The 14400-nt window shown below is 53.5% G+C and overlaps 1 long non-coding RNA gene across 1 annotated transcript; it reads right to left on the minus strand.

Annotated features, from left to right (window-relative positions):
* Positions 1-10204: 10204 nt before the first annotated feature.
* Positions 10205-11155, minus strand: LOC106724671. Its single transcript, XR_001360510.1, has 2 exons — positions 11090-11155; positions 10205-10464 (listed from the first exon to the last, which is right to left on the minus strand). It is a non-coding gene; the product is annotated as an uncharacterized LOC106724671 (long non-coding RNA).
* Positions 11156-14400: the final 3245 nt, after the last annotated feature.

Genomic DNA, 14400 nt, shown 5'->3' on the forward strand with positions numbered 1-14400 from the left:
TATGTGCGTCTATGCGCTTGTCACACTCTCTCTTTAGTAAAAACCTACTTCTGAGTTATGGGCAGTGAAGAGTATAGGGAAGGGTATGGGTGTTGGGGTGAGAAATTCCTCAACAAATACCAGTGTCTTCCCAGTCCCTCCATCTCCAAACTTCCAATGGAGGGGGGGCAGGGAGGGGGAAGGGAAGAAATTCAAAATTGTCTCTGCTTCTGAAACTTCACCACTGAAAAGGGACAACAAGGCTTTTTCCTCTTTGTATTTTGAAGTCGGTTCAGGAAGAAGTCTGGGATCATTTCTGTCCATCTGGCGCCGGCCTCCACGCAGGAACGCGGCTCAGCCAGGGATTGAGGAGGTGATGGGAACTCGCAGGAGACCTCAGCCGGCCCACGCGCTGAGCACTTTCCAAGCAGCCCTCTTGCCAACTGGGCTTTGGCTTCGCCTGTGCCAGCGACTCTCTTGCTCACGGCCTGGAAGAGGCGTTTTGGCAGGAAAGGGAATGGCGGGTGAGTCTGCCGTGATGTTGCCATCCTGGCCAGCGGAGGGGACCAGGCAGAAAACAAGCTCGGGAGGCAGGTAGCGTTCACCTTGCAGGGCGCTCCTCCCCCAGACGCCCACCTCTTGTCGCCCAGCATCCTGGGCAGCTGCCTCTCCGCCCCACGCTGCCCACCGCCAGCTGCCGGCTTTATAGTCTCATTTCACAAACATGTGTTGGGCCTGGCACTGTTCTAAGTGCCTCGTGCATGTGAACCGCATACCACCTGTAGGTTGATATTATTATTAGATCCATTTCACAGATGACAAGACTGAGGCTCAAGTTCAAAAACTTGCCCAAGGCCACACAGCGGGCAGCCGGCCAAGCCAGGCTTCCTGCTGCGGCCTCTGCTCCAGATCTGTCCGTGTGCTCCACCGCACGGAGCTCTTTCCACGTTGAGGTGGACTAGCCCGCATCTGGCCCCTCAGGGCCCACGGTGGTTAAGGACTGGTCAGATCGCCCTCTGCTAATGGGAAGGAGTCAGGAGACAATCTCCAGAAGGGTCTGTACCCAGGGCCTTCCAGAACCGACTCTCTTCCATTTGTCCTTGAAACTCGGAAGCAGGGCTCCAGGGGGAGATTTTTCTGACTCCTTTACACCAACACACCTGTGTCAAGGGGCCACTGTGTTCCAGGTGCTCCCGCACTCGTCCTTCCAGAGAATCCAAGGCAGCCGTCTCTCCCTGCTGGTTCTCAGGGCTGCTGGGCAGATGATGGGGGTGGGGGGGCACTGTCTGTTTGGGATGAGGAGGGTTTCTCAGAGCATCTGAGGCCCGAGGTCGGCAGCTAGTCACAGACAGAGCGTCGGGAAGGCACAGTCTCCCGTGTCCTTGGGTTTCTTGCTGTTGGCCACCAGTAACATTTGCTTTGTGGGTATTTCTATGTTTATTTGGTTATAAATGCCCACCTGGCTCCCAAATAGCTGGCTGTCAGCCCTGGGGCACCGTGAGGGCAGAAACACTTGGTGCTGGATGTGGACAAACAAACCAGGGAAGATGGTCATCATTTGGAGGAAAGAGAAGAGGAATTGGGATCCCAAGCATTTCTGAAAAGTAAGAGGGATGGGAAAGAGAGAGAGCAGTGAGCCTTGAAAGTAAGCACGGCCGTGCACCTGAAAGAGGGCTGTCCAGCACAACCTCACGCCCGGAAGGCGGGGCTGTCCAGGATAACCTCACACCCGGAAGGAGGGGCTGTCCTATAACCTCACGCCCAGAAGGCGGGGCTGTCCAGCACAACCTCACGCCCGGGAGGCGGGGCTGTCCAGCACAACGTCTGGCCCCTGGACGGAAGGAGCAAACCAGGGACGACAGGTCAAGAGATAGGCGTCAATGTGACCCAGGCAAGTCCTGTCACCTGGGGAGAAAGGCCGGGCTTGGCTCGGTTGTGTGCAAATATTTTCCACCACAGACTGTTTCCCTCCAAATAAATCTCGCTCCGAAACCTATCTAGACCTGGCAAGCGTGATCCTTGATCCTCAGCCCTGGTCGGGACATGTGCGGGAGGCAAACAATCAATGTTTCTCTCCCTCTGTCTCTCTCTCTTTCTCTCTCTCTCTCTCTGACTCTCTCTCTCCTTTCCACTCTCTCTAAAAATCAATGTAAAATATCCTCAGGTGAGGATTAACAACAACCAAAAAAAAGCAAGAAGCTGTTTCTAGATAAAGAAGGACCCACTGGCTGGGAACGGAGCTCGGGCTGTGGAACCGTCTGTGGAATAACCCAGTGCCTCCCTTCCCCGCCCCCCCCTCGCCCCCCCGTACCTTGCACACACCAGGGCCCCTTGGCCAAACCTGGGCTTCGCTGTCTCGAAGGTGCCCTAGCTGAAGCTGCAGCAACAGCGGCTGGAACACGAGGGCGCCATGGGCTCCTGCAGGGTGAGGGCCTGCCTCCCTGGCACCCTCACCTGTCCTGACCCACCAGGAGCCACAGCCCCGCCTCCCTGCCATCACCTTCACCCCCAAACGCCCTGCAGGGACAGCCACTCGCCACCCTCGGGATCTCGAAGGTGTGATTGGCCGGAGGGCTTTGCCTGGTTTTTGACAGGTCAGCTCCCATGGCCTGACTTAGAAGCAAGCCAGGCCTGGGTGACTAGCACAGTCTGGCGGGTTAGATAAAGCTCTCAGAGGTGGAGGCAAGTGCTCCCTGTCAGTCGGGGAAGCTGAGCGTTGTGGTGACTGCCTGGGGCCACCAGGAGCAGTGGTGCATCCCGCCATCGTCCATCAGATCACAGTCCTAACTATGCTCCCTCCACATCTGACAAACGTGACTTCAGAGCACAGGGCCAAAGGTCTTTCAGGGTCAGCATAAACGCCACGGGCCATGCTGGTCCAAAGGGCTTTCGGCCGTGGGTGCGGAAGTCAGGCCTGGAGCCGCCAGCCTCCGGGTCTCCTGGCCTCACCCCCGGCACTGCTCATGAGCTCCAGGTGACGGCTGGAGAAGAAGCCAAGCAGACGTTTCATTAAACATCCGCCTTCCCTTCAACCGCCGGCACGATCTGGCATCTGACCCACCCGGTTTGCAGGAGCAAAGGTTTTCTGAATTGTCCCTTTGTTCACAATGAAACAGTGGACATGTTGACATTTTTCAATGACTCACAGAATTAACTGTGAATTTTTCAGGTGTTCTTCGTCTTGGGCTAATGTGGGGGGGAGAGGGGCTGAGGTTTCGTGGAGCCCACGTGCCAGGCCCCGGGCCCATGTTTACCATTTGCCCCGATTCACAGAGGAGGTCCAGAGCGGGTGAGAAACTGAACCCAAAGTCCCTCCGGCAGGAAGTGGTGGCACCAGGATGTTTGCCTTGCCAGGCTGTGCCCTTTGTGAAAACTAAGCCGGGCATCCGTGGTGAGAGTCAGCAAACCCCATCTCCAGGGCGGCCGATGAAGGGGTGATTCTTCCTGCACAAATGGGATTGTGGGATCGATCGTTTGCGGAAAATAAACAGGGAGGACAATCGAGGGGCTTTCAATCCTCGTGAGCGCAGTTCGGCGATGGAAGACGCGAAGGCAGCTGGGACCCAGCTGATGGGTGTTGTGGAGCAGGACTCCTGCTGGGCGGGGCGCTGGGAGTGGGGCCAGCCACCTTGGAGGTGACCTGAAAGTTTCAGCCTCAGTGAGAGAAGTACAGACAAGAAGGTATGTCCAGTCGCCAAACTGGTTGGTCTGGTTTTCCCTAAAATTTCCAGGTGAGCTCAGTGGCCTGGGAATAAAGCAGGCCTCCTCGCTCAGCAAGGACCAGGCCAACAAGATGACCCCCGTCAGCAGCTGGTCCTCCCGGGGCCCTCGCTGAGTCTCCTCCTCCTCTTCCCTGTTTCCCCTCATTCCTTCCTGAGCACAGAGTCTCGGATCTACAGCGTCACTCCTGCCTTCACCTCACTTCCTACCTGAGCTACTCCTTTCGGGCTCCTGAGCACAGGGCCCTGGTCGCAGGCCCCCACCTGGGTTTCCGGGCTCACCGGGGCTCTGCGTCTGCTGAGCCTACCATGGCCAAGTCCACCCAGGGGCCCTGTGGTGGTGGGAGAGGGGCTCTGAGGCACTGGGTGGACAAGACATCACGTGTGGTCACTGTCCAGTAAAAAGGGCCGTATGATTGAGATCAGTTCGATACCAGTGCTTCAAATAGGATATGGGTGACGATGATTTTCTTAAATCACCAACTCACGTGGCTGCTCTCATTCATTCTTCAGGAAAGGTGTCCAGAAAGCCCCCTTTTTCCCAGGCCTGGAGCCCAGTCCACCCAGGCCACTTCTGCCACGTTAGGGGCAGCTCCACCCCCAGCACCACGCCAGGGACAGTGGAGCCCCGGAGACTGTGCCTATATATTAGCTTCCGTGGCACAAACTGACGAAAAAGGGGTGTGAAATGCTAGTGAGAGGCGTGTGCTGTAGCGGATGGGGTCATAGGCCATCCGAGGCGGGCAGTGGGCGGAGCCTTCCAGAATGGTCGTGTGTGGAGACCAGAGAGGGACCGTGTGCAGGGTGCTTGCTTTTTGTCTTGTATCTACATCAGAAACCATAATTGTAGGAAAGCATTGAGGTCCACACTAGACAAAGTCAGAAAATCTAAAATGGAATTCCAGCTCTGCTATCTGCAAGTGTTTGAGACTCCAAACACACCACTTGGTATTCAGAAGCCTCAGTTTCTCAACAAGTAAACTAGAGATAATAATTCTTGCTGCCCCTCTCTTGCAGCATTGCTGAGATGATCCAATTATATTGTGAATTGAATATGTTTTTTAAAAAATAGAAAGCACTTTAAAAATGCAAGGTATTTATTCTTGCCCTGCAGTGAGGGAAGATGAGAGTAGTGTTTTTATATTCACATTCTCCTCCTAGGCTTTGTGACAGTGAAGACCTGGTGTAGATTATATAAACCCCTAAAAGCTTTATTGTATATTGATCAACAACAACAAAAAAAAATCTTTTTTAAAACATGTAAAAATGTTTATTAAAACCTAATAAATGCATCTTTAGAAAAGTAATCCAGGGGTTTCCCATTTTCACGTGGCTGTTGGGAGGAGCAAGGACCTCATGGAGCTGCAGTCTCCCTGGAACTCTGAAAAGCCATTCGCGTCAGCTGTTGCTGTGGTCATTGGTGGTGCAAGCCCAGAGGCAGCAACGTGCCCGTCTTGAGTGCCACAGAGAGAGGGAGGTAACACACCGGAAGCTGCGGAGAGAGGTGTGGGTGGGATGGGGGGCTGGATGATAAGCATGAGGGGGGAGAAGGTGGAAAAGAAAGAAGGGGGACAGAGTGCCCAGAGGTTCCCTCGGTGGGAGAGGGACCCTCCCGGCCCCTAATGGATACCCTTATCCTTTCTCAAAAGACTAGACTCTGGTCACACCTGAGCAGGGGGCCTCCCTTGGGCAGAGGACAGAAACATCGGGAGCCCTGGGTCCAGAGAAGGTCGGGAACCAGAACTGGTCCTGAGACACCTGCCCTGCCTCAGGTGCACTGTCCAGGCGGTAGGTCAACGTCCTGACACCAGGGACTTGCCCGCCTTCCTTCCTGATCTTTGAGACCACAGCTGCCCAAACTCGTCATCCTTCTCACGGTGGTTTTTGACACGGATGATCCGACTCGGCTGGCTGGAGTGTCACCTTGACATCCTAGAGCGCCCACCAGGAGAGCATGGTGAAGCAGGTGACACCTGAGAGGGCTGCTGGGACAGTGGACTCGTACCCCAGGAGCTGATGGCTTTTGGACCTATTCCTGGGAATGAGGGTAGCATGGGCTCCCCAGGGGGCTCTCTACAGAAAGCTCCCTCCTTCTCACCAGTGGTCATGCTGAGCAGGGAGGCTAAAGCTTCTCACAGAAAAAGACCAATGGATCATGAATCTAATTTGAACGATGAAACTGGTACTTCCCCATGGCTGGGAGCCTATGAGGCCTCCGGGAGCTGGATGTGGACAGACAGGCTGAGGGTCCTCATTCCCGTGGACCTGCTAGGAATGGTGCCCAGAGGCTGTCAGGCCCCAGTGGGCTCCACCCTCAGCAGGGTCTGGAAGCCGGCCGGGCTCCTGCAGGCTCACGTGGCGCAGGTGGCCCTGTGCACACCTGTCAGGTAGGAACTGGGTGAGTCACTGTTTGGGAAGGAAAGAAAACAAGCAGCTTAGTCAGACAAGTGGAATACAGTTTCAACTCAACTTTCTTCTCCGGGTTTCACACGCCTGGGCCACTTGCTTCTGGGAATTTACCCATTTGCCTGGAAATACCCGCTCTCTGCGGTTCCTTGAAAACAAAGACTGGAAACATAAGAAAATCCTTTCATTAACGCCCCCCCTCCTTCCCCAAATATTCTAGCCAGGAAAAGAGGTTGCTTCAAGGGGAGGAAGAATCCATCAGAAACTGAACTTTCTCAAACGGATCTGATACCGCAGCCATAGCATAGTTTTCAATCGACCCCCTGCATGCTGATTCTGCCCGTGGAAGGAGGGTCCCTGGGGCAGGTGAGCATTTGCCACAAATGAGATTTCCCAAGATGCACCTGCTCAGAAACCAGCCCAGTGTCATGTGAGTGATTGCTAGCCCTGTCCACAGCTCTGAAGGTGGATTACAGACAAGAGGGTCTGAATACCCAGGGGGCACTATATAAAGGATATGATTGTCTAACCACCAAGCTGTACCCCTGAAACCAATCCTACAAAATAAAGAGGTAATATGCAAATTGACCATCATGCCCTCACACAAGATGGCCACCCCCATGTGGTCACAAGATGGCTGCCACAAGATGGCCGGCAGGGGACAGCAGTTGTGGAATATCAGATCAGCAGGGGAGGGCAGTTAGGGGGGACCAGGCCTGCAGGGGAGGTCAGTTGGGGGTGACCAGGCCTGCAGGGGAGGGCAGTTAGGAGCGACCAGGCTGGCATGGGAGGGCAGTTGAGGGCAATCGGGCTGGCAGGGTAGCAGTTAGGTGTCGATCAGGCTGGTAGGGGAGTGGTTAGGGGGTGATCAGGCTGGCAGGCAGAAGCAGTTAGGGGCAATCAGGCAGGCAGGCCGGCGAGTTGTTGGGAGCCAGCAGTCACGAATTGTGAAAGGGATGTCCGACTGCCAGTTTAGGCCTGATCCCAGCAGTCAGACATCCCCCAAGGGGTCCCAGATTGGAGAGGGTGCAGGCTGGGCTGAGGGACACCCTTCCCCCAGTGCATGAATTTTGTGCACTGGGCCTCTAGTCCAAAATAAAATTGAAAGAAAACAAAAGGCCTTGCTGATTCCTTCAGCCCTGGAGACCAATCTGACCTGCTACAGAGAAGGTGCCGCTGCTGGGCGACCACAGCCAGACTGGTGGCTCTTCGGAACCTGCATCAATTAAGCAACAGGGACAGGAGAGAATATTTGCAGGTAAAGTGTGGTCCAAAGTTCATAAACTCCTCTGATGAGTAGATTCACCTTGGGTGAACAAACACGATTCATTTTCTCTGCACACAAGGCATCTCATGCGCATTCAGGGTAGGGCTGCTATTGTAGAAAGGGGCTTTTGGGAGCGACATATCAGTGGGGGTAGAGACTGAACCCCCTCTGCAGGGTAAATGGCACAACTTGTAGGTTACTATCCCCGCCCCCTGAGGATAGCAACCCTCCCCATCCCATGTTCCAAACCATGAGTCCAAGTGCCCAGAGAGGGTCCTAGCCCATTTCTGCTGACGCTTTGGGGAGAATTGCTTTATATTCACTCCAGAGACACAGGCCCCAGGTCCAGTACTGGGCACGGCCAGGTGGGACCTGCACCAACTCACTGAGAGCAGATGCCAAGTGGCTGATGACTTATAATCATCCCCAGATCATCTGCTCCTCTGTGTGTGTGTGTGTGTGTGTGTGTGTGTGTGTGTGTGTGTGTTATATGTGTGTGTGTGTCTGTGGGGTGTGTTTTGTGTCTATAGTGGGATGTGTGTGTGGTGTGTGTGTGATGCACGTGTGTGTGATGCACGTGTGTGTGGTGTATATGGTGTCTGTGGTGTGTGTATGGCATAGTGTTTGTGTGTTATGCACGTCGTGTGTGTGCTGCGGTATGTGTGGTGTGTGTGTTATACACCTGTGTGTGGAGTGTGTCTGTGGCATGTGTCCGTGGTGTGCATATGTGTGTTATTTATGCATGTGTGGTATGGTGTGTGTTATGCACATGTGTGTAGTGTGTGTGGTGTGTGTCTGTGGTGTTTGTGTGCATGTGCATGTGACATGGAGGAGGCAGGGGAGGCTGCGGACTGGGCTGGTTGGGCACTGGGACTGGGTAGTGCTTCTCGAACAGCAGGCAGGACAGAGCCTGTCTGAGCTGCTGCCAGAAAGGCCCCAGCTCCTTCCACGTGTGTAGAGGCCCGGGCTGTGAGGCCAGGGCAGGACCAGGGAAGGAGCAGCAGTAGCTGGTCTGCTCACATTAACTCAAAGAACACGACTTTTGTCAAAGGCATTTTAGCACAAAAGTGCCTAAGTAGGGAATCAGCACAGACTATGGGAAATAAATGGACTTAGAAGAATCCTGCCTCAGAAAAGTGTCCAGCAGCGCTGTGTCCTGGCTTTATAGGAGCGTGTCAAGGGGGACTTCCATACCTCCTACGTCTTACTGACAAAATGATGAAAACTCGTATCATTGATCTTTGCCAAGAATTGCAATTCTTCCTGCCCACTCACCTGAGGATGGCTTAAAACCCTATACCACTATTGCTCATGAAAGTTTGACTTACTAGCGTTTTCTTCTGCAGAAACAAACAAGATTTCCGTGTCCTCAGCTTGTCCCTCCAGCCTTCCCTCCACAGACTTCTCCTCACTGCCCGGCATGTCCACACCTGTGGGGCCCAAACCCAACTTGGAAGCAGTGCACCCTCCCCCTCCCCAGAGCAATGTCGCTGGGCTCTAGAGTGGCCGGAGGGCCGAGTAGACCTCAGAGCATGCGCAGTGGCAGGAACCACAGCAGCCAAGAGAACATTTAAGGGCTTCCCGGCCTATAGGACATGCTGGGCTCTAGGGAAGAAAAGGGGCCCTGGGAGCAATCTTGGGGCCCCTGCGATTCCTCCTTCCTTCACAAATATGCACAGAGCACCTAGAGCGTGAAGCTCTATTGAGGCATCTGGGATGTCAGTAAAGAAAACAGGTACAGCTGCTGCCCACCTGGAGTTGTGTGGCCGTGGGAGGGAGCTGTGCAGGGAGACAGAAGAGTGACCAGAATGCGTGAGTCATTTGTCTGATTCATTTATATGATTTGTTATGAAGTGATAAGCACTGTGGAGGGAAAGAAAGAGAAATAAAGAAGGGAAGAAAGGAGGAAAGGATGGAGAGAGGGAGAGAGGGAGGCAGGGAAGGAGGGAGGGAGGGAGTTTGGTTAGAAAATGAAATAGTAGAGGGGGGGTCAGGGAGCGCCTGGGAAGGGTGGGGAGCAAGGGGGCTGGTGTGATTGCCAGTAGACAGGAGTAGTCTCTGAGCAAAGCTCGCAGGAAGTGAGGAGACCCGCTAGGAGGCCAGGGCAGGTGGGAGATGGCAGGTCGGACCAGGTGGTGGCAGAGGAATAAGAAATGGGTGGTCAGTTTCTGGTAAATTGGAAGGTAGAGCCGTCTGATTCCTGATGGTTGGATATGGGGTGTGAGGGCAATAAGAGTCCAGGTTCTCTTGAATTCGTGGAAGGATGAGTGGAGGAGACTGGCAGGGAGAGGGTGAGGGGAGCAGCTACTGAAGCAGAAATTCCAGTGGGTCCTGTTGAACTTGGAATGTCTATTAGACACCCCACTGGACTGTCCAAGAGACAGAGGCTAGAGTGGTAGGGCTGGGAGTTGAGGAGGGGCTGAGCTGCAACTCTAAACTGACACAATATTCTAAGCCACGGTTCTGGGTGAGGCCCCACAGGGCACAGGAGGGGCCAGGACTGCACCTGGTACCTCCAACTTAAGAGGTTGAGGAGGGGAGAACCAGAATGCCAGAGGACAGAGGAAATCCAGGAGAGGGGGCGGGGAAATCGGGATGGGGTGGGGGTGGAGGGAATGAAGGGGAATGGGCAGCCCTGGAGCAAATGCTGATGAGGACGCAGGTCAGATGGACATGCGAACTCACCAACTCCATCCTGGGGCTCAGAGCCACAGACTCTTTCATACCCTTGGTTGTCCTTCCTGGGTTGTGAAGGCTCATCCCCAGGGTTCACACTTGGTTTCCATCAAGGGACCCCATCAAGTTCAATGTCCAACGTGGTGACAACAGGGAATCAAAGATATGAGCTTATTTATTTAGCCTTGAGCTTCCAGTACAAAGCGGCCAGCCCAAGGTTATCACAGAGAGTTAGAAAAATAAAAGCACTGCGGCCATCACGTTCCCACGCAGCGCGAAAGGCAAGGTCACCACCAGTCGCCACCTGCACAGACAGCGCCAGCCTTCCAGCCGCTAAGGCGAGGGTGCTTCCACTCCTCGGGGGCGCGGCATTGCTGTTCTGAACCCTTACAGACTATGGATCCACTGGAGCACTTTCTTTCAAAACCAAATAAAAGAAAGAAATCTAAGGGTATTGATCAAGGAAAAGCCTAAATAAATCCGTTGCCCTCCAAATCACCCTGAAGTTACTTGGTGGCTCAGCTACTCCAGCGCTGGGTCCAGCCTCTCCTCCCCCTACTGTGGGCAAGCTCCTCAACTTCGCTGGGTGTCTGGTGCCCTCGTGTAAACGGGGATGATCATGCCCACTGCCCGCTGTGCTCAAAGATTAAGTGAGATACAGTGTGTAAGAGCCTGGCATATGGCAGCTGATAAATAGTAACCCTGATAAGAGTTATCATTATAACTGTCAGGCTTTAAACATACTTCCCCAAAAGATAAATTTCTACCAGAGATCCTCCAACCCCCCACAAAGCCCCAAGTCCACTCCTGACATTGCTGGGTCTGCCCTGCCTCCAACCCAAACCCCCGCTATCCCCAGGGACCCCTAAGGGAGGACCACCCAGAGGAAAGCAGCTGGTACCGGGCCTGTGGGAGGGGCCACTCAGGACTTGCTCTCCTCACACTGGGAGGAAGGCCCTTTGCGGGTGCGTGGCTGGCTGAGGGGCCACTGCGTGAGGTGCTGGCTTTGAGTCACATCCCACGCCTGCGGTTGGAAACTAACCGTTGCCATCCGCTGTGTACACAGTCCGGCACCCGTGACGTTCCTTGTCAGGTTCTTTCTTGTTGGCTCTGGACTTGGCCCCCACCCACCTGAAGGGGAGACGCCCAAACCCAACAGAAAAAGCAAGCAAACTCCAACCTCCAAACCCAACCCAACCCAACCGTGGTCAGCCAGGCTGCACCTGCACAGCTCGCCCCAGCACAGGGCACCCGCCCGCCTCCCCCCATCCAGGTCCTCAGGGAAGTCTCTCACTCCACAGGACCCCAGGGGACATGGGTTTGTCACCAGGAAGGGAAGGTCAATATTTCAAACCCAGCATGGAACATTGAAAGGGTTTCCGGTAAGTTTCTATAATGGCCTAACTGAAGTCCTCGGCTTTTTAAATTAAAACACACACACACACACACACACACACACACACACACACACTAAACTAAATATGGTTGAGCCTATAGTTTCCTATCACCATCAATAATAATAATCATTAATTAATTAAAGTAATAGCTAGTAACTATTAAGCACTTAAAATATGCCAGCTCTCTGTGAGGTGATTGGCATATGTTATGTGTTAATTTCACAATCTCCAACGAAATGCACTTTATCTCCCATTTTACAGACGAGGAGGCTGAGGCCGTATGAAGAGGCAGAACAGTAGGTGAATCCGGGGTCAGGATTCAGTCCTTGTGATGGGATGGGCTGTCTCCCCTCCTTCTCCAAATTCCCCAACCCCCACCCCCCCACTCCATCATGCTGACGCTGACCCTTTCCCCTCACTCCCACCCCTCCCGCCTGAACTTGGTGAAATAACCTGGAAATTTGGTTCTCCATGCATCTGTGGTCTTGTGTTTTGACTTCACGCCTCCTGTTTCAAGAATCTTTTCTTAGCTCGGCAGGGGTGGCTCAGCAGCTGAGCATTGACCCAGGAACCAAGGGATCACAGGTTCCATTACCTCCCGGTCAGGGCACATGCCTGAGTTGCAGGCATGATCCCCAGTGGGGGTTATGCAGGAGGCAGCCAATCAATGATCCTCTCTCATCGATGTTTCTATCTTTCTATCCCTCTCTCTCTAAAAGTCAATAAAACGTATTTTTTAAAAATATTTTTTTAAAAAGCAATCTTTTCTTAAAATTGTATGAAGTCTCTCAGTCACATTATCAACAGCTGTTCAGATTCAATTCTGAGTTTTATTCGTATCATTGGTCTCTGTCTTATGAAGGGCACCTTCCTCTCCTTGAATTCCTCCTGATTCCCCTTTCCAATCGGTTGGAGTATTTCATGCGTCAGGTCTTCATGAGAAATGGCACGTTTCTGTACACCACGCTTTCCTCTCTCGGTTCCACAGGAAAGACGAGGTTTTAATGTGGCCCCACTGTTCTGCTGACTCTGTGTCTTCTTCTAGGGACACCCCAAGAGGGACACACATTTAAATTTTTTTCCTCTTTATCCTTGGAATCCCTAAGTGCCTTTTAAAATCATTCCACCCAGCATTGGGGGAGCATTTTTTAAAAATATGTTTTTATTTATTTCAGAGAGGCAGGGAGATGGAGAGAGAGAGAGAAACATCAGTGATGAGAGAGAGTCATTGATTGCCTGCTTTCTGCACACCCCACAATGGGGATCGAGCTCACAACCTGGGCATGTGTCCTGACTGGGAATCGAACCAGTGACCTCCTGGTTCATGGGTTGACGCTCAACCACTGAGCCATGCCAGCTGGGTGGGGAGCATTTTTGACTTCAGCTCAAGGAAAACATCTTGTTTCTTTGATCATTGCTTCACCGCCACCATTTCCGTTCTCCCTTCCTGGAACCTGTGACATGAAAACAAAAAGGACCTCTTGATTCCCCTTCTTCATAAATAGTCCCTGTAGTCCCCACCTGTTTGCCTTTTCGCTCGGGGGTGGCCACACTTCCTTGAACTGCTTTGGGCTCAATTCATTGCGTCAGAGCTCAGCTCTATCCCACCATCTATGGCCTCTACTGTTTTTCTTTTATTCTCCAAAATTATGTTTTATCTCCAAGACATCTTTTTTGAATCCCAATTGCTCATATTTTAACAGCAAAAGCTCTCATTTCCTTCCTTTAATAGCTCCTGAAATTTTCCTCAGGGAGCGCATACTGGAACGATATGTTAGGTCCTCCATGTCTTGTGGCCCCGTGTCTGGGGACCTCTCATTGTCTGCACGGATGTGTAGGTCAAAGCTAAGACTGATGGATTTGGTAGCTAGCAGCCTAGGGGGAGTCTTTGGGAGAGAGTATAGAATGGAATTGGGGGTGGGGGTCAGCGGACATGCTTGCTCTGGGGATGGGGCAGAGGATGGGGGGTAGGAGGGCTAGCTAAGAAGCAGCTCACAGGGGCTGGCTGCACTTTTGAGCCAGGTGGGTAGCCATGGGCCCTTTAGTCTACAGGCAAAGGCTGAGGGTCACTGTGTAGAATTCCTGGGTTTTTAATGAGTTTCCCATATCTGTTCCAGGCTTGTCCACCCACACTCCCAGCCTCTCTCTGCTGGTGGGATTTGGGGAATGTCCCTGAGGGTCAAGGGGAAGGCCAGAGAAGCTCACACACAGCAGGGGCCGGGCATGCATGGGCCCTCCATTGCTGCCTGGGACCCTCCCCCGCCTTCTTTATTATGGCACCTGAAGGGCACTGCAGCGCTGCCCTTGCCCCCTGGGTCCCTGCTGAGGGCCTTGCCAGACCGGAGAATGTCCCTCGCCTCATAGCAGGCAGCCCCTGGGACAATCGTAGGTCAAGGGCCATGCTGGCTGCTTTAAACACAGCAAGGACCCTGCCTGATTATCTGTCTCTTGAGGTCCCTTGCTTTCCCCTACCCTGATCCCCAACAGGATGACCCACCAGGGCCACTCTGCTGCACCCTGAGCTCGGGCGGGCTCTGTGCCCTGAGCTTGATGGGAGGTGGTTTCCGGGGCCCATGCTGCTTCTCTCTCCAGAGGGATGAAGCTGACCTGATGGCACTGGGCCCCACAGGAGTTCTGAAACCCCACTGAGCCCGGGGATGCCCTGGGAGGGGTTGTGACGATGCAGCTTCCACCTGTCCCCAGTGCAGCCTGGCTTGCATTTTCTCCTTCGTTCCTTCCCTCCTTCACTCTTTTGCTTCTTCCTCCTCCGACAAACAGGTAAATCCACACAAAGGACAATTCTGTCCCCAAGCGGCCCCCCTCAAAGCAGGTGCTTCTGCAGGCACACCTCGAATCTGGCCTCCGCCAGACTCGCAGCAGGGAAGGGAAGCACTGGAGACCTTCAGACGGTGACCAGAACGCATCCAGCACTTGGCGGAAGACGCCTGTGCAGCCA

The sequence above is a fragment of the Myotis brandtii genome, unplaced genomic scaffold, assembly GCF_000412655.1.
Source record: "Myotis brandtii unplaced genomic scaffold, ASM41265v1 scaffold923, whole genome shotgun sequence".
Classification (NCBI taxonomy): Eukaryota; Metazoa; Chordata; class Mammalia; order Chiroptera; family Vespertilionidae; genus Myotis; species Myotis brandtii.